This window comes from Anabrus simplex, chromosome 8 (assembly GCF_040414725.1).
Source record: "Anabrus simplex isolate iqAnaSimp1 chromosome 8, ASM4041472v1, whole genome shotgun sequence".
Taxonomy (NCBI): Eukaryota; Metazoa; Arthropoda; class Insecta; order Orthoptera; family Tettigoniidae; genus Anabrus; species Anabrus simplex.
The window spans coordinates 164,986,429-165,005,840 of NC_090272.1; positions in this window are offsets into that span (position 1 = coordinate 164,986,429).

The window sequence follows — 19,412 nt, forward strand, 5'->3', positions numbered from 1 at the left end:
TGGGTTCGAACCCCACCGTCGGCTGTCCTGAGAATGGTTTTCTGTGGTTTCTCATTTTCACTTCCAGGCAAATGCTGGGACAGTTCCTGCTAATAGGCTACAGCCGATTCCTTCCACCTCCTTACCCAGTCTCATTCATCATCATTCATTTCATCTTCATTAACTCCCCAACTGAGGTTGGCGATAGGAAGGGCATTCGACCGTAAAACATGGCATATAATTTCTTCTCACCTCATCCCCGACCAAGTGGTAGACATGCATCTGCTATCACAATCTAACGACTATTTTCTTGGTATTGAAGTAGGCCATCGGGTTCACGACTGATAAGTGACTTGAAGTTAATTCTCATTCTCACACAACCTTTGAGCGAGCGACAACTCGTGGCTAACGAACTTTAAAACAGGTGTGATCGGATTATGAGTTTGAAGAGCGGGAAAGTGAGGTTGAGGACACTGTATTGTTTTTCTTCATCATCATCATCATCATCATCATCATTATCATCATCACCATCATCATCACATTATTATGTCCAGCACTGACCTTTGGTCCAAGGAATCCCGAGTTCCAATCTCAGTCGCGCCGCGGATTTTAACTTGCACTGGTTAATTCCTCCGGTTCGGTGGCCAGGTGTTTGTGCCATCTTCAGCATTAGATTCATCTTAGGTAGGACCTCATCCTCACAGACACGCAGGTCGCCTTTAAGGCGTCAACTCAAAAGCCCTGCACCAAGCCTCTTCGGAGGCTCCACGCCGTTGTAACCAATTAAAATCAATTAGTTAATAAAATAATAATACAAAACCCCATCACGCTACAGCTCTAACAGGCCTTAGCCTTTCAAGCGACCGCTGCTCAACCCGAAGGCCTGCAAATTATCAGGTGACGGGTGGTCTCCCAATCGTTATTCTTGGCTCTCTTGACTGGGGCCGCTACCTCACCATCAGATAGCTCCTTTTGTTGTTCTTGAACCAGCCCTTAGGTTCATCTAAAATTTCCTTACCCCACCGGGAAACGAGCCCAGGGCCTCCAGATGGAGGCATACTCGCTACCCCTAGACTGTGGGACAGGATTAATAATAATAATAATAATAATAATAATAATAATAATAATAATAATAATAATAATAATAATAATAATAATAATAATAATAATAATAATAATGCATGTTGGGTATTCAGCACGAAGGCTGGTTTGATCCTCTGCAGCTCCGCCAACAGCTGTCATAAATAGCCTAGGCGTCAATGAAGAGGCGTACTAGGGAAATGAGGAGTGAGGTAATTTCCCGTTGCTTTCCTCACCGAGCCAGCAGTTGCTCTTACATATCAGTCTGCCAAGCCCACCGAAATGCATGCACCAACCGACCCTATGAGCGATATTTTCACACCATTCATAACAGGGACTGGCTGCTTAAGCAATGGTATTACTAACATCACTCATACCTCGGTCACTTTCATATTGTCAAAGCCAAGGATGAGACTGAGACAGGTCAGTGAAAGTAACAAATTTGATGCAGCCCATACCAGAAGACATAGTGCACTGTAAACACTACATCTCGCCAGCAAAGGCATAATAATAATAATAATAATAATAATAATAATAATAATAATAATAATAATAATAATAATGAAATTTAGTATAGTACTTGCATTTCTATGTTAATTTGAATACATGACCTGTTATCCTGTTTTCTGGCGGACGGAATGTGGGCTGAAAACTTCCTGCAGCACGTCGACAGAATATAATGCTTTGAAGACATTAGCCCAGTTCTAACTCCATAGCTCCTTCAAGCTGGACCTAGAGTACGCTGGAAAAAAATTACCGTAAAAATAATGCACATCGGTATCTGGGAAGTAGTCGTACAGAATTCCATGATAACATACTGCACAACACAGTACAGTATAGACATTAGGATAAATGGAAATGTCATTAATAACATCCGCTTTGCTGATGACACAGTCGTGTTAGCCTGTGGCCGCACTGATCTTCAAATTATTATTATTATTATTATTTATAATATTGTAAGAATCAGTGCAGCATTGGTCTGTTCATAAATATTGAGAAGACCAAGCTGATTATATTTTCGAAAACACCTAAGCAGGCCTCCCTGCACGTCAGAAACAAAATATTGCTCAGCAAGTGTCATACCTGAAATATCTTGGGAGTACAGCGAATGAGCATTGCGATCCCAAGAATGAAATCTTATTCAGCATGGGGCAAGACAAAAATTTGTTCAACAGCATGAGGACCCTTTACCTTCAAGTTCGGATTTTGCCAAGCTATGTTTTCTTTGTCCTTCTGTGTGGTTTCAAAGACTGGACGCTCAGCCCTACGCTGGAGAGGCGGATTGAAGCTTTCAAAATGTACATGCACAGAGTATTGCTTCGAATATCCTGGGTAGAAAAAAACAATGAGGAAGTCTTCAAGTTGTTAAATAAGGAAAGAAAAAAAGAGCCTCTAGCAACAGTCAAGGATTGAACGCTTAGGTACATCGGATACGTCGTGAGAGGTGAACGATATGAACTTCCCCAACACATCATCGAGAGGAAAATAGAAGAGCGAGGAGACGGAGATATTCCTGTCTTAAAGACTTGCGCCGCTGGTATGCACGAACTTCTATTGAAATCTTTCGAACTGCTGTAATCATAATCGATTGGATCGCCAACCTTCATAGGTAGACGGCGTCCTAAGAAGAAGAGGAAGAAGAAGAAGAAGAAGAAGAAGAAGAAGAGGAAGAATATAGTGATAAGTAATATATGGTGGGGTCAAGCCTCGATCGCTCTTAGACATAAACTGCCCCTGCCAATGACTTACATCAGCTTTAGATGAATGCCAAGTCAAGGTGGTACCTGACACTAGGTCACCGCCCCTTTACAATCGTTGTTCCAGTGACAGTTGAAAACACAAGAACGATATAGCCTACTGAAGGTTGTCGACAGACTTCACATGCCTTACATACGCAGGACAGTTTTCCAAGTCCATAATGTCAAACAATAATGACAACGGTGATCCTAGTTTTCGTAAGTTATTTAATTTAGTACGAGAGCGATTCGATTATTGCAGATAAAGAAACGTTTGTTGAGATATATGAGATAATATAAGGAAGCAAGACACTTGGCACTAATTTATCAATTCATCATTCAATTTCAGCATGTACTTGTCTTAAGATGCAGTTAAACGTTCGATTCTCTCGGGACAGGAATCCGCTCCTTGGCCATCAAGCACATGTAGAACCGAAGTCTGCTCCTCTTCATTGTTGGCAAGTTTTTGTCCTCTCAGGTGTTCTACTAATTTTCCGAAAATATGAAAATCCGCCTCATGGTGTCTTCCGTGATGGAAGTTGAAGACCTTTCATGCCCATCAGCATCAGTCAAAACTGTGTAACCGCGTTCAACCCGCTGACAAAATTTCACTTTGGCTGGATGTGACACTGCATTTATATCGAACACAGCCGTTCTTCCAGGAATAATGTCCGAATAATTGAGACAATTTGTCCACAGAAATTTGTCTCTCCTCAAGTTTGGTGCGCAATTCCAAGTGACGCATATTTTTGAATGCTCGTTACATTGTTTTCATTATCACTCCGGCAACGAAACTCATTAGGTGATACTGGTTCATATAAAATACTTTTGTTGATCTAACTTAATCTAGCATGACAGAATCAGTACACACATACATGCACACAGTTACACTTGACAACGAATGGCAACCTTTCACTAATTGGGGATTGATTACAAAAGTCCCTTATTCTCACAGCAAGTCTCTCGTTAGCTAGTATTTACCTGGAACAAGCGATCTCTTCGTAATATTGATCGACAGATCTCACCGTTCACTTGGCTTCGCACGCCGACGCATGATGACTGCATACTTGGCTCGACTCCAGAAAAGGTCGATAACTCACACAATCAATTCACGTGACTGTTCTACAGACTAACTACTTAACACATATCATTCGGCAAGACAACTACAAAACACAGCTCAACACCAACCACCAAACAACGATAATAACTGCTTCAACACAACGACATTCTCCCAATGCTTACTACGACACTATTCCAACATTACTTTCTAACACATAGACACACCTGTTCAGGGCGAGCCTGCTTCTATATATCTGGTTATGATGTTTTAGGAGTATCTTCGGGGTGCCCCGAGAATTTCGAACATTCTAGTTTCATCTTCCAGAAAATCCATGGAAACACCCGACTAAAAGCAAAATACAAGGAGAGGCCGTCACATGCCCTCAGGCCTGCCGGAGGTTTCCGGCCTAACTCACTCATTCCTTCCAGGAAATACCGAAAGGGGCTTTCAGAGGGCTGGCAGTCGCATGGGTACGTAACATTATGAAGTCCATTCTGGTCGTGTTGCACGCTTATTGTGCATTTCTAATAATATATTCTAATACTATTTTCCGAATCGCTTATGTGTTATGTGTGATATATACCTTCAAGCCATGATAATTATACAGCAGTTGCGCTCGACTGGCCATGTGATCGGAATACTTAGCTCTCGACTTCCAAAACAGGTGTTATTCCCTGAGCTTACAGAAGGAAACGGTGACATCGGAGGACAAAGGAAACGTTATAAGGATGTTGCACAAGTCAGCTTCAAGAAGTGCAATATAGATATCAACGTCTGGGAAAAGTTATTCTTGGTTCGCTCATTACGAAGGAAATCTATTTATAATGGTGTGGAAATACAACCGCCGACTCGCTTCGGCAGATAGAGGAGACATCAACAAAGAACTGATTTCCCACTAGCATTCCTTCTGGAAATATCTTCAGGTGCTCTGATGAATACGCAGCTCTCGCACTGGACTCTGCCGTCATATGAGAACACGATTACAACTGTGTTCAAATGACCACGTTGTGGAGACAAACCTATCGGCATCGAGTATTTGCTAACCATTGTACAATTTCAATTGGTTTAGGTTTTTAGTGGCGTCAAAATGCCGAAATTATGTCCTAAAAAGGATTCTGTAACCTGGCAGTAAATACACAAACAACAGTTTCTTGTATTTAATCACGGGATAGGGGGTTCGATCTGGCGAAGATAGCGAGCGCGTAATCAGTGAAACTCGACGGAAAGGGTAACACAATCCACTTACTTTTCCACTTACTTTTATATTACTGTGATCCATTGTTCCCAAAACATTTTAGAACCACTGTGTCCTAAGAGTACCACGATGTTTTCCACGTCGTCTAAAGACAGAACGTACCCATCATGTCATGTTCATAATTAGCCAGGAGATCCTCGGATACTGTGGACTTGCATTCAGGAGATAGTGGGTTCGAACCCACGAGGGCGCGAGCGGAACCTCCGTGGCTCAGGCGGCAGCGCTAGGTTCCGTTGTTCAAATCTGGGCCACTCCGTGTGAGATTTGTGCTGAACAAAACAGAGGCGGGACAGGTTTTTCATCGAGTACTCCGGTTTTCTCTGTCATTTTTCATGCCAACAACACTGTCCACTATCATTTCATTTCATCTGTCAGTCATTAATCAATGTCCCAGAGGAGTGCGACAGGCCTCATCAGCCGGCATAATTCCTATCCTCGTCGCTAGATGGGGGCTTCATTCATTCCATTCTTGACCCGGTCAAAAGACTGGAAACAGGCTGTGGATTTTCTTTACGGAGGCGAGCACCTCTATACCCCATCACTTCAACACGATAACAATTTGGAAACAACGCTGGGAAGCTCAAATGCAACAACAGCTGTTTAACATCTGCACGCTCACACCGTTGAAGGTTTTCAACTAATTTCGTCGAATATGGACAACCCATTGAGCTAGAACGAAACTCATGCAGGACTCGCTTTTCAAGTGGAAAAAATGTAACGAGTCCAGAGTGTGACGGTGGAGCCCAACTAGCTCCTATGGAGCCCCTCATGTAACAGCAACGCGTGCATCCCGAGTCCTTCTGGTTGTCGGAATGATGTCATAATAATTGTTACTTCAGAGACTGTTTAAAAGAATCAACCAATTCAATGTCCAGCCGTGAATATTACAGTATAAGTGTGTCTTTGTCTTCATCTTTCTTTCTTTCTTTCTTTCTTTCTTTCTTTCGTTTATAATGTACCAAGTACGCAATGAGAACTGGTAGGAGGAGTTCTTGGTTCAAAGCTTTACTTCGATAAAGTTGTAATCTCGTTTGTTGTTATACGACTCCATGGCTAAATGGTTAGCGTGCTAGCCTTTGGTCACAGGGGCGCCGGGTTCGATTTCCGGCAGGGTCGGAAATTTTAACCATAAATAGTTAATTCTTCTGGCACGGGGACTGGGTGTATGTGCCGTCTTCATCATCATTTCATCCTCATCACGACGCGCAGGTCGCCTACAGGCGTCAGATCAAAAGACTTGCACCAGGCCTCTCCGGAGGCCACACGGCATTTCATTTACCTTTGTTGTTCATAGTATACAGAAACCTCTATGGGGAGGATACTTTTAAGAAGGCTTTAAAATTCAGCAAATTAAGGAGGTAAAAATCTATATTCTTTATGTTTTCTGCTGAGATGCCCGGATCATAACATCATTTCCAACTGTGTGGAGCTGAAGCACACGTTAAATACTCTGAAGGCCAAGAGAATACGAGTATATCTACGCGCTAGCAAGGCTCTTTTAATCGAGAGAGTGCATTACACTCGTAAGGAAATGGACTCAGTCTCCCGAGAGGTGTTTCGTTTACACCTGCTGTTAAGCAACACTCCCCCGCAGGAATTGTAGTTGTCTTTCAATCGCATTACTGCTATACAGGCTGAACGCAAATTCAACCCGGTGTCATTCAGACAGAAATCCTTCCGACTAGCTCAGAAACAGACGGTGTCTTGCACGAACCCGGATGCTAGTAAAACTGTCGTCAATCCTTTCAAGAAGTCCTTGGACGAGAACCAAACGGCAGTTCTAGCTAGGGGTCTTAATTTCGCTGTCGCTTCCTCTAAAATTCCCACTGAGGAGTTAATTACATCCGTCGAGGCAGCCATCCACAAACTACCTACGGATGGGGCTGAGGAGTTAAGACAGAAATGTGTGAGACTCGTAAGGTCCGCTGTTGTACCCGCGCCCAATTTAACAAGAAGCGAGAAGAGAGCTCTGAAGGAACTTAGAGATGATTCTGAACTGACCATTCTATTAGCTGATAAGGGTAATGCGACGGTGGTTATGGACACTGACGAGTATAAGAATAAGATCTCAGCTATATTGTCAGAGCGTGTTTACAGACTGAGCTCACGTGACCCTACCACTCGTGTGTCTAACGCCACCGTGAAGGTCATACGGCAATCTTCAATTCCAAAAGAGGAGGCTAAACGTCTGTCCCCGGGGTACGTAGTGCCACCTAGATTATATGGACTTCCTAAGATCCATAAAGAAGTTGTTCCTCTCAGACCCATTGTTAGTGCAAAAGGTTCTCCTGCGTATGCTCTGGCTAAATGCCTAAACAAGTTGCTTCAGCCACATATAGGTCGTACTGAATCATACGTTACGGACTCTCGGTATTTCGTCAATAAGTTGTCAACCATAACCCTTCAACCTAATGTACTTTTGGTGAGTTTCGATGTGGAGTCCTTGTTCACTAAGGTGCCGATTGACTCGGTCATGTCTCTCATTGAACATCTGTTCCCTGAGGACATTACTAAGTTACTTTACCACTGCATGACTTCCACCTATTTCCTGTAGGGTGGGAATTTTTATGAACAGACGGACGAAGTGCCTATGGGAAGTCTACTTGCGCCCGTAGTGGCTAATTTCTTTATGGAGAACTTTGAGGAGTAGGCTATTGCTTCGGCGCCCGTCAAACCTATGATTTGGTGGTGGTATGTTGATGATACATTTGTGATCTGGACAGATGGCTCTGAGAATCTTCATCTATTACTAAACCACCTAAATCAGCAACATCCTTCAATTAAATTCACTATGGATAGCCTATGTTATCGGACGGATGCCTTCCTTTCTTGGATGTTCTAGTAAGAAAAAAAAAACCGGACGGCTCCTTAGGACATACCTTCTATCGTAAGCCTACCCACACAAATCTCTATCTTCATGCAGATTCTCACCACCATCCAGCAAAAAACAAAGCATTCTCACGACACTCACCAAGAGGGAAAGACGAATTTGTGAGCCATCATATATCCAGGTTGAGATGGACACATTCAAAGTCACGTTCAAGGGTAATGGTTACAGCGATTTTCAGATTCATAGTGCCCTGCACCCCAGAGAAACGACCAAGGAAAGCTCACAGAAGGAAGAAGTGAAGGGAACTGCCTCAATGCCTTACATTCACAATACCACAGATCGAATTGCCAAGGTCCTCCGCAGACACAATATACACTGACTGACAGAGCAAATGCAACACCAAGAAGGAGTGGTTCGAAAGGGATGAAAGTTGGGGAAAAAACAGAGACGGCACGGACGAATAATTGATGTTTATTTCAAACCGATATGCAGGTTACACAATGCGCACGGCATCGACTCAGTAGGATGTAGGACCACCGCGAGCGGCGATGCACGCAGAAACACGTCGAGGTACAGAGTCAATAAGAGTGCGGATGGTGTCCTGAGGGATGGTTCTCCATTCTCTGTCAACCATTTGCCACAGTTGGTCGTCCGTACGAGGCTGGGGCAGAGTTTGCAAACGGCGTCCAATGAGATCCCACACGTGTTCGATTGGTGAGAGATCCGGAGAGTACGCTGGCCACGGAAGTATCTGTACACCTCGTAGAGCCTGTTGGGAGATGCGAGCAGTGTGTGGGCGGGCATTATCCTGCTGAAAGAGAGCATTGGGCAGCCCCTGAAGGTACGGGAGTGCCACCGGCCGCAGCACATGCTGCACGTAGCGGTGAGCATTTAACGTGCCTTGAATACTGAATACGCACTAGAGGTGACGTGGAATCATACGCAATAGCGCCCCAAACCATGATGCCGCGTTGTCTAGCGGTAGGGCGCTCCACAGTTACTGCCGGATTTGACCTTTCTCCACGCCGACGCCACACTCGTCTGCGGTGACTATCACTGACAGAACAGAAGCGTGACTCATCGGAGAACACGACGTTCCGCCATTCCCTCATCCAAGTCGCTCTAGCCCGGCACCATGCCAGGCGTGCACGTCTATGCTGTGGAGTCAATGGTAGTCTTCTGAGCGGACGCCCGGAGTGCAGGCCTCCTTCAACCAATCGACGGGAAATTGTTCTGGTCGATATTGGAACAGCCAGGGTGTCTTGCACATGCTGAAGAATGGCGGTTGACGTGGCGTGCGGGGCTGCCACCGCTTGGCGGCGGATGCGCCGATCCTCGCGTGCTGACGTCACTCGGGCTGCGCCTGGACCCCTCGCACGTGCCACATGTCCTTGCGCCAACCATCTTCGCCACAGGCGCTGCACCGTGGACACATCCCTATGGGTATCGGCTGCGATTTGACGAAGCGACCAACCTGCCCTTCTCAGCCCGATCACCATACCCCTCGTAAAGTCGTCTGTCTGCTGGAAATGCCTCCGTTGACGGCGGCCTGGCATTCTTAGCTATACACGTGTCCTGTGGCACACGACAACACGTTCTACAATGACTGTCGGCTGAGAAATCACGGTACGAAGTGGGCCATTCGCCAACGCCGTGTCCCATTTATCGTTCGCTACGTGCGCAGCACAGCGGCGCATTTCACATCATGAGCATACCTCAGTGACGTCAGTCTACCCTGCAATTGGCATAAAGTTCTGACCACTCCTTCTTGGTGTTGCATTTGCCCTGTCAGTCAGTGTAAAAACCGTGTTTGGCACCGTCACTAAAGTTGCTCACAGTCTGGTAAAATCAAGAACAAATTGTCCCCACTTTTACATCCTGGGGTATACGAAATTTCCTGTACTTGCGGTAAGGTATACATGGGCCAAACATGCCAGTCCATTGGTACTCGTATCAAGGAATATGAACGAAATATTCGTCTCAAACAGCCAGACAAATGAGGAATAGCTGAATACACCTTATCGTCGGGTCATGATTTCGTGTTCCAAGATGCTCGAGCTCTTACCTACACTAGACACTACAGGTGCAGGATTATACGGGAAGCTCCACAGAAATCCCAACAATTTCAACAGGGACACTGGCTATCAATTAAGTAATACGTGGTTGCCAGCCATTAAGGATTTACGTAGGTAGTTCCCTTCCTTGTCCCTTCACTATTGTTATTTCGTTTCGGTGTTTTCCAAATTTGTACGTTCCTCATCGCCAGATGTTTCATTCCAGGCTTGTGTCAATGTCATACTTTCGTATGTGTATACACCTGTTATGTCACACCCTCATACTGATTCTGATGGTTCCGTCAGCTTCCGCTTCGAACGCTAGCGCTGTTTCGCGTCCGGGCAGCCATCTGGTGACGAATGAACGTACTATTTCCACTTCTATCATAACGTCTACATTCAGACCTAATTGTTTAAGAAGCCTTTTTCGTGAACAGTCGAGAGTTTCTTCTGAAGACACAGAGCAAAGTTCTCTGTGAAACGTAAAGAATTTTACCTTTTTTTCTTGACACGGCATAAGCCCAAAAGCTTATATCATGTCTATAGACTTTATTATTATTATTAGACAGAGATTCAGAAACCAGGTGTTGAATTGCAAAACTTTCCTAGGAGCAGACGTGGACTCTTATCACAACTTGTTGGTCATGAAATGCCATCTGAAGTTGAAGAAATTGAAGAAGGGAAGGAATACAGTGAGATGGGATCTAGATGAGTTGAAAGAAAAGAGTGTGAAGGATTGTTTCAAGGAACATGTTGCACAAGGACTAAATGGAAAAGCTGAAGGAAACACAGTAGAAGAAGAATGGACAGCCATGAAGAATGAGGTCAGAAGGGCTGCTGAAGAGATATTAGGAAGAAAGGAAAGATCAACTAAGAATCAATGAATAACTCAAGAGATACTAGACCTGATCGATGAACAACGAAAATACAAGAATGCAAAAAAAAAAAAAAAAAAAAAAAAAAAAAAAAAAAAAAAAAAAAAAAAAAAAGGGGAGAGAAATGAATACAGGCGATTAAAGAATGAAGTGGATTGAAAGTGCAGGGCAGCTAAGGAAGAGTGGCTGAAGGAGAAGTGCAAGGATGTTGAAAATTGTATGGTCCTATGAAAGGTAGATGCTGCATACAGGAAAATCGAGGAAATCTTTGTAGAAAGGAGAACTAGGTGTGTGAATATTAAGAGCTCAGATGGAAAACCACTTCTAGGGAAAGAAGACAAGGCAGAAAGATGGCAGGAACATATCCAACAGTTGTATGATATGGTTCTGGAACAAGAAGAGGGTGTTGATGCTGATGAAATGGGTGACCCAATTTTGAGGTCAGAATTCGACAGAGCTTTGAGAGACCTAAGTAGGAGCAAAGCACCTGGAATTGATGGCATTTCCTCTGAATTACTGACTGCTTTAGGAGAAACCAGCATGGCGAGGTTGTTCCATTTAATGTGCAAGATATATGAGAGAGGAGATGTGCCATTCGAATTTCGGCAGAATGTTGTTATACATATTCCCAAGAAAGCCGGTGTTGACAAGTGTGGAAACTACCGCACCATTAGTTTAGAATCTCACGCCTGCAAAATTCTAACACGTATTATTTACAGAAGAATGGAAAGACAAGTTGAAACTGAGTTACGAGAAGATCAATTTGGCTTCAGAAGAAATGTAGGAAAACGTGAAGCAATTATGACTTTACGTCTGATCTTAGAGGATCGAATTAAGAAGGAAAAGCCCACACACATGGCGTTCGTAGACCTAAAAAAAGGCATTTGATAATGTGGATTGGACCAAGCTCTTTGAGATTCTGAAGGTGACTTAGGTCAGGTACCAAGAAAAATGAATTATCTACAATCTATATTAAAATCAGTCTGCAGTGATAAGAATCGAGGACCTTGAAAAAGAAGCAGCAATCCAGAAAGGGGTGGGGCAAGATTGCAGTTTGTCCCCCCTGAGATTTGCCGATGATATTGTTATTTTATCTGAGACTGTAGAAGATCTGGAGAAGTTGCTGAATGGTATGGACGTACTCTTAGGTGAGGAGTACAAGATGAAAATAAATAAGTCCAAAACAAAAGTAATGGAGTGCAGTCGTACGAAGTCAGGTGATGCAGGAAATATTAGATTAGGAAATGAAGTCTTAAAGGAAGTGGATGAATATTGTTACTTGGGTAGTAAAATAACTAACGATGGCAGAAGTAAGGAGGACATAAAATGCAGGCTAGCTCAAGTAAGGAAGGCCTTTCTTAAGAAAGGAAATTTGCCCACTTCGAATATTGATATAGGAATTAGAAAAATGTTTTTAAAGACTTTCTTTTGGAACGCGGCTTTGTATGGAAGTGAAACATGGACGATAACTAGCTCAAAAGGAAAGAGAATAGAAGCTTTTGAAATGTGGTGTTACAGAAGAATGCTGAAGGTGGGATGGATAGATCGAATCACAAATGAAGAGATATTAATCGAATTGGGGAAATGAGATCCTTGTGGCTAAATTTGACGATAAGAAGAGATAGAATGATAGGACAAATCTTAAGACTTGTGCAGTTGGTTTTTGAGGGAAGTGTAATGGTAAGAAGGGTAGAGGTAGACCAAGGTATGAATATGACAAGCAGATTAGAGGAGATGTAAGATGCAGTAATTATGTAGAAATGAAAAGGTTAGCACAGTATAGGGTGGCATGGAGTGCTGCATCAAACCAGTCTATGGGCTGATAAATCAAACAACAACAAGACTGATCCCGTTAGACAGAAATTGTTAACACCAGCTAATACTGTTCTGGTATTTGGCAGCTCTTTATTTAATCGCTCCTTATACTGTTCTTTAACGTGAAGCAGACTCTGCCCATTCTGACGCCCTTACTTCTCAGGGCCGGAAATAATTTTCACAGTGTCAAACTATTGCATACAGTAAATAAACACTTCATTGCTAGGGCAAAAGGGATGTCGTTTCCTTGGAAATGCTTTATGGTTAAATGAAACTTGTATAGCGCGTTTCGCGAGCAATTATTTGTCATAGTAGGAAGGACAAAAGAATGTTAGGAATATGGCTAGTTTGCTGTTAGTCTTCTGAGTAAATTTTTGACAATATTTAATTCCTTATGCATCATATTTTGATATATTTAGAACCTAATCGCACGCATATTTCTAGATTAATTACATCATAGAAATCTTTGCCCTTATAATTACTACCACCATCTCTGAATCTTGTCAATCTCTTTCTCATCTTGGTCCAATATTGATTAATCGTTTTCTTACCAACTTGGTCCTGTAGTCTTCAGATCTCCATGGCTTCAGCGGAAGGCTAAATACTGTTTACTTAGTTCAGCCCTGCCATGCTCAAGCTTCGTCCCATTGTTAACACCTGCCAAGAAGAAAGGTGAATGAAAACACTGCGTTGAATCACTGATCCCTATTGAAAGAGAGCACTCATCAGAAAATATTTCCTAGCAGTTGTCTTAGAGAATTTCAACAGGAGTGTCATGCACAACATATTTAAAAAACAAAACAAATTGTGTTAGTGATACCACTGGTATGTGCTAATATGCTCAAATTATCATATAACGCCATATTCTTCCTTCACACCACACAGTAGGCCTACACCTTCAAATTTATCATATCACAAATTTCAATTAATACAAATCATCCATTGTCTTTATTGATAAGGACTAAAACTACTCACACTCGTATTAATATTATACAACAATATTATCAAATTTAAAATATTCATGAACAGAATAAAGGGAATGCATGATAAATAATTTCGTAAATTATAACATGAACATGTTAAATGGACGTTCTTTCACCCCTGGTGGTAATTTGTTGAGAAATTTTAAACCTCTAATATGACGGCTCGATGCTATCGTTTTTAATCTGCACCGAGGTCCATCAGCTCGATTTATCTGCTTATATTATAGTCATGAATGTCATATCTGAGTCCAACTTCATTTTTGTTCACAAAGACTTTAAATAATGCACTGTAAATATACATACTTGTTACAGTCGTTAATGATAGTTGAATAAAGAGAGGCTTCACCGGGCGAGTTGGCTGTGCGGTTAGGAGCGTGCAGCTGTGAGCTCGCATCCGGGAGATAGTGGGTTCGAACCCCACTGTCGAAAGCCCTAAAGATGGTTTTCCGTGGTTTCCCATTTTTACACCAGACAAATGCTGGGGCTGAACTTTAATTAAGGCCACGGCCGCTTCCTTCCAATTCCCAGGCCTTTCCTGTCCCATCGTCGCCAGAAGACCTATCTGCGTCGGTGCGACCTAAAGCAACTAGCAAAAAAAGGCTTGCAACGAATAGGCATTGATAGTAATAACACGCAGTGCTTTTTTAAAACAACTTGAACGTCTGATATTCTGTTGTTCTTGTCCTAGAGGACAATACCATATTGTAGAATACCATGAAAAAATGCATAGTAAGCAGTTAAGAGGTTTTTCGTTTATGAACTTCATCACTAATTGCTCTGAACATACATATTACTCTGGATAGTCGACTAGTAATAAAATAAATGTATGAATCCCAGTTCAGTTTTGGATCTAAATATATTCCTAACAATTTTACTGGTTCGTCATTTTGTAAAGATAGGTTTGAATTAAGATTAAATATAATTTTATGCGTTTTATTACTATTTAGTTGCAACTTATTTGCAGAAACCCCCTGAATAGTTAGGTTTAGTGCTTCATTCGACAAAGTTTGTACCTCTGAAATTGATTTACCTGCAGTTAGCGATGCTTTATCGTCAGCGCACAGAACTGAAAATGTTCTTGATCGTACATTATGTTAAAAATAATTTATAAAGATGATAAATAAAAATGGGCCCAATACCGATCCTTGTAGGGTTCTATGACGAATAATGAAAACTTTTGATCTTTTTCCTCCCACTTCAGAAGTTGTTTTCAAGATTTCAAATATGAAATTAGAATATTGAGCTATTCACCTCTGATACGATAGTAAGTTACCTTAAATTCTAAAATAATTGCATGTGGACCACAATAAGATTTCTTGGTAATATCACATACTGTAATCCATACCTGACTTTTTGCTTCCAAAGCGTGAAAAACTTGGTTTAATAAAGAATAAATTGCGGCAACGGCTAATATCTCATTGCGATACCTATAATGGTTCTTACAAAGAAGATTATTTAAATCAAAATGAGCTACTATCTGTTTTATCATGCCACATTCAATAACTTAGCAAATACAGACATGACTTCTCCTCAAAACTTAAAACAAATGCCTGAAAAAACTGTCAAATTTATTACAAACCTAATCTGATGAATCCTCTAACGCTGCATTCCAGTCAACCAATACTAGCCTTGGCTTGAAGTTGGTCTTTGTCCTTTGTGTAAAGAATCGTTCATACACTAGTTTAGGCAAGATGGAAGGTGATTCCAGCAAGCTGCTATGAAACTTCATCCATTTAGATTTATGATCAGAGACCGATTAAGTTGGCCATACATTTGGGGTCGCGCAGCTGTGAGCTTGCATTCGGGAAACAGTGGGTTCGAACCCGACTGTCGGTAGCCCTTTAGATGATTTTCCGTGGTTTCCCATTAGCACACCAGGAAAATGCTGGGGCTGTACCTTAACCAAGACCACGACCACTTCTCTCCCACTCCGAGCCCTTTCCTATACCATCTTCTCCATAAGACCTATCTGTGTCGGTGTAACGTAAAGCAAATGGTGATTAAAAAACAACCTTGCCTTACTCCTCGTTGAATAGCTATCTCACTTGTTGATTTCTTGGTGATATGGATTAAAGCTGCCTGTCTCCAATAAATATATTCTATTATCCCGATATCCTTGCTATCAGCGCCTATTCTTTTGAGCTCTTTGATGAGTTTTGTATGTTTAACTCTATCAAATGCTTTTTTCGTGGTCTAGAAGCAAACCCAACACCTCATGCTGAATGTTTAGGGTTAAAATGAGGTAATCCTTTCTGCTAACAATGCAAGGTAAGCGATTATATATGAGAATGGTAAACACTAATTTTGTATTTACATGCCGCTTTGACTAAAGGAAGTAATTAATTAAGGTGAGAACAGATAATGTCATTGTTCGGACCCATGTCACGAAAGACCCGGTGTGTTAATTGGTTTCAGCCCTTACTGTTATTGTTAATTTGTTGTCGTGTGAATACTGGAGTCCATTTAGTAGGCGTAGGAGGCTTGCCCTGCAATGATAATCGCAAACCACTCATTAAGATTTTTCTCTCTCTTCACATCGTCATTTTGTGGGGATGATTCATTATTCTGCTTCCCCCTCCCCATATAAAAGAGGCCGCAGCTGTTCACTTCACATACATTTTTATTATCTGTTAAGCCATCAACTTGAGTCAGTGGTTCCCCTTTGTTGTAAATTATTATGTCCTATCTGCACCTCGCAATTGATACCTTTTAACAGGGGGAAGCTCAAGTGGAGCGTGACATTGTTCTAACCCCCTCAGGCTCGAAGTCATCAAGCGTACCGCCCAACATTTAGGGTGCGTATTTCTTGTTTTGTGTGGTAGGGGTAAAGGGAGGTGGTTATTTGTCCTAACTTACGTTTTGAACTTCTGAAAATGGACTAAATATGCTTAAACGATTGAGTGAATAATGTGTTTACTTTACAAACACTCTCTGATCAAGTAACCTCAGTTCACATCACACACATACATTTTAAACATTTTTCTTGTAGACTGCCTTTCAGCTCGCAGTTTTCAAACCTCTGTGAAATAAGCTAAGAACATCCACAATACTCTATTTGCAACTACAGGGAGACTTCCCACTACTCGTCACAGGCCGCGGGAATCCCCGAGCGAGTGCTATATGGCTTGTTTCAAACTTTGCGTGATAAGAAATGTTGACAGCTGACACCAAATACTTAGCTCTAGAGGCGGCAAACTATCGATAGTAATCGCCATCGATATTTTCCGATATTATGAGCTCTACTATCGATAGTAATCGATAGTTTTCAAAAAGTGGAACGAATCATATCATTATGCATGAAAATAGGTCCTTCACTGAACATAATCCACACAAAAATTCTGTAGAAATTACAACTAATTCATGCTATGTAATTTCTGAAATTCAAATCGGAATCACTCAAATCTATTTAGTGGCACGTCCGAGACATTCTCGAACTGCACGCGCTTGCCCGTAACTTGACCGCCCGAGAAATTTTCGTTCAGCTGCAGTGTTCATTTGCGATCGCCCGACATTTTCTCGGGTATAGTAATATCTTTGGAAAAATGTTTTACGGCCTTCTGAACGGATGGCAGGAGAGTTTTCAGTTGCTTTCGTGAAGCCTTTGGCCTAAAATTTGCCTTATCTTTTCTCGCCTATAAGTTATACAATCTCTGACTCACCAGCTGACAAGGTAAACAGAAATGGCGAGCGCGAAAAGAATGAAATGCTTGTCTGATGACAAAATAAGGGACTCGCCTACATCAAAGATGAATCTCTAAATGATATTGGTAATTCTGATAGTAGTAATAATGATTTTTCGCATGATGACCTTTTATTTCTAATGAACGTGAGGAATATATTTCGTCGGAAACAATGGTGATGGTAGATGTAGCACATACATTCGTGTGGAAAAAATGTAATCCTGTAAATACTGAACGATCTAATATAATTCCATTTGCGGATATTCTGGTGTAGGGGTTCTATTACAGTATTCCACACTCATTGCACTTAGCCAACTTTTCATTCTCACTACACCTAAACCACTTCCAAACGTCAGGTATCTTCCTTTTGGGCATCTATATATGAAGTTCAAAATTTTAAACCGGGATATTAAAGTTACTACCAAACAGTGAAACATCTGTACAATTTCTGTTAGTGCGAAAAATAAGCCAATAACGAAAAAAGAAAACCATCGTTGACTATCGATGTCAGACGATAGTGGTCGCTATCGATAACTATCGATAGCACTATCGATAGTTTTCCGCCTCTACTTAGCTCTCTCGCTCAGTTCGCTAGTAACTATTGAACTATTAAAGGTGTCATAAGGTTATTATTATTATCGCGATGGTCAAGTGCACTGCTATGCAGAGAAGACTTTTGGTCGAGTGTTATTTGCACAAGAAGAAGAAGAAACCAGTTAAAAGATACCTTCGAATATTCCGTAGACAGTTCTTCGGTTCTACAGTACCATCAAACCGTTATGTGCGGCAACTTGTTCACAAGTGGCGGAGTACTGGTTCCGTAACTAATAAGGCAAAAATAGGGAAGGAGAACAGCTCTCACACAGGAGAGGTTAGAATACATACAGGCAGGACTGCAAGTCAGTCCACATTTTTGCCGCTTCAGAGAGTAGATCAGGAAACTAGTGTTTTAAATTCATCAACACGTAATCCAACAAAATTATAACATTTTCTATCTTACGGGCCTCATTCAGTCCGTAACATACAGCCTACAAATTTCATAGCAAGTATAAGATTTTCCAGATTGGTTAATGAAGAGTGTTCACGATATCGTGGATCCGAACTTCACTTGTATTTACTTATTTGTTTGTCCCGAGCATGGATATAACTGGTGAGTTCAGTTTCTTTTAATTTCTATAGGCGTAATCATGCCGCTTCGCTGAGACGATTACGTCCGCTCGCCATTGCGGTCACTGCGCTCGCTGTCTCTGCTTCCATGTGTTCCTATTCCTCGGTACTCTGCTATGAAGTCTTAAATTATACTCCCTTTAGCTCCGTGACCTCGTTTAGTTCCACACCTCTTATCATTAAATCATCAAAAAATGCATCTAACCAACGTCGGCTGGTCTCCATTTGCTTCTCTTGCCATCCGTGGTCGAGTCTATTATTCTCCTTGGTAATCTACATCTCAAGGTAGACGAGGATCGACGAAGTAAGTATACAGACCTACTCTGATCATTGGTCACAAATGAAGGATCGATTTACTGTACTTTTGAACAGTCACATCTGAGACACGTGTACCTTGCCATACCTCCGGCATTACTTTTCTTGGGTTACCTACCAGAGTTACAAGAACTGAAGGGAACCAAAAACTCGCGTACTGCTTTAGATAGGCATACTAAGAAAAACTGAAATCATTGTGGAGGAGCAACAGAGCTTGTTTCGAAGAACTCCACTTGCATTAATTGGATGGTGGTCCTACAAGGTAGGAGAGTTTATAACCAGAGTTGGGAAGTAATCGAGTAAACTTAATCGAATTACTTTCAATGATTACGTTTTAGTCATTTTGTTTCCAATTTCTTTCGCGTCGCACCGACCCAGAAGGACTTATGGTGACGATGGAATAAGAAAGGCGTAGTTGTGGTCTGAATTAACGTACAGTACCAGTATTTGCCTAGTTTCAAAAAGGGAAACCACGGAAAAACAACTTCAAGGCTGCTGACAACGGGGTTCGAACCCCCTATGGAGTGGTCTAAATGAAGGTACAGTCCCGGTATTTGCCTAGTTTGAAAAAGGGAAACTACGG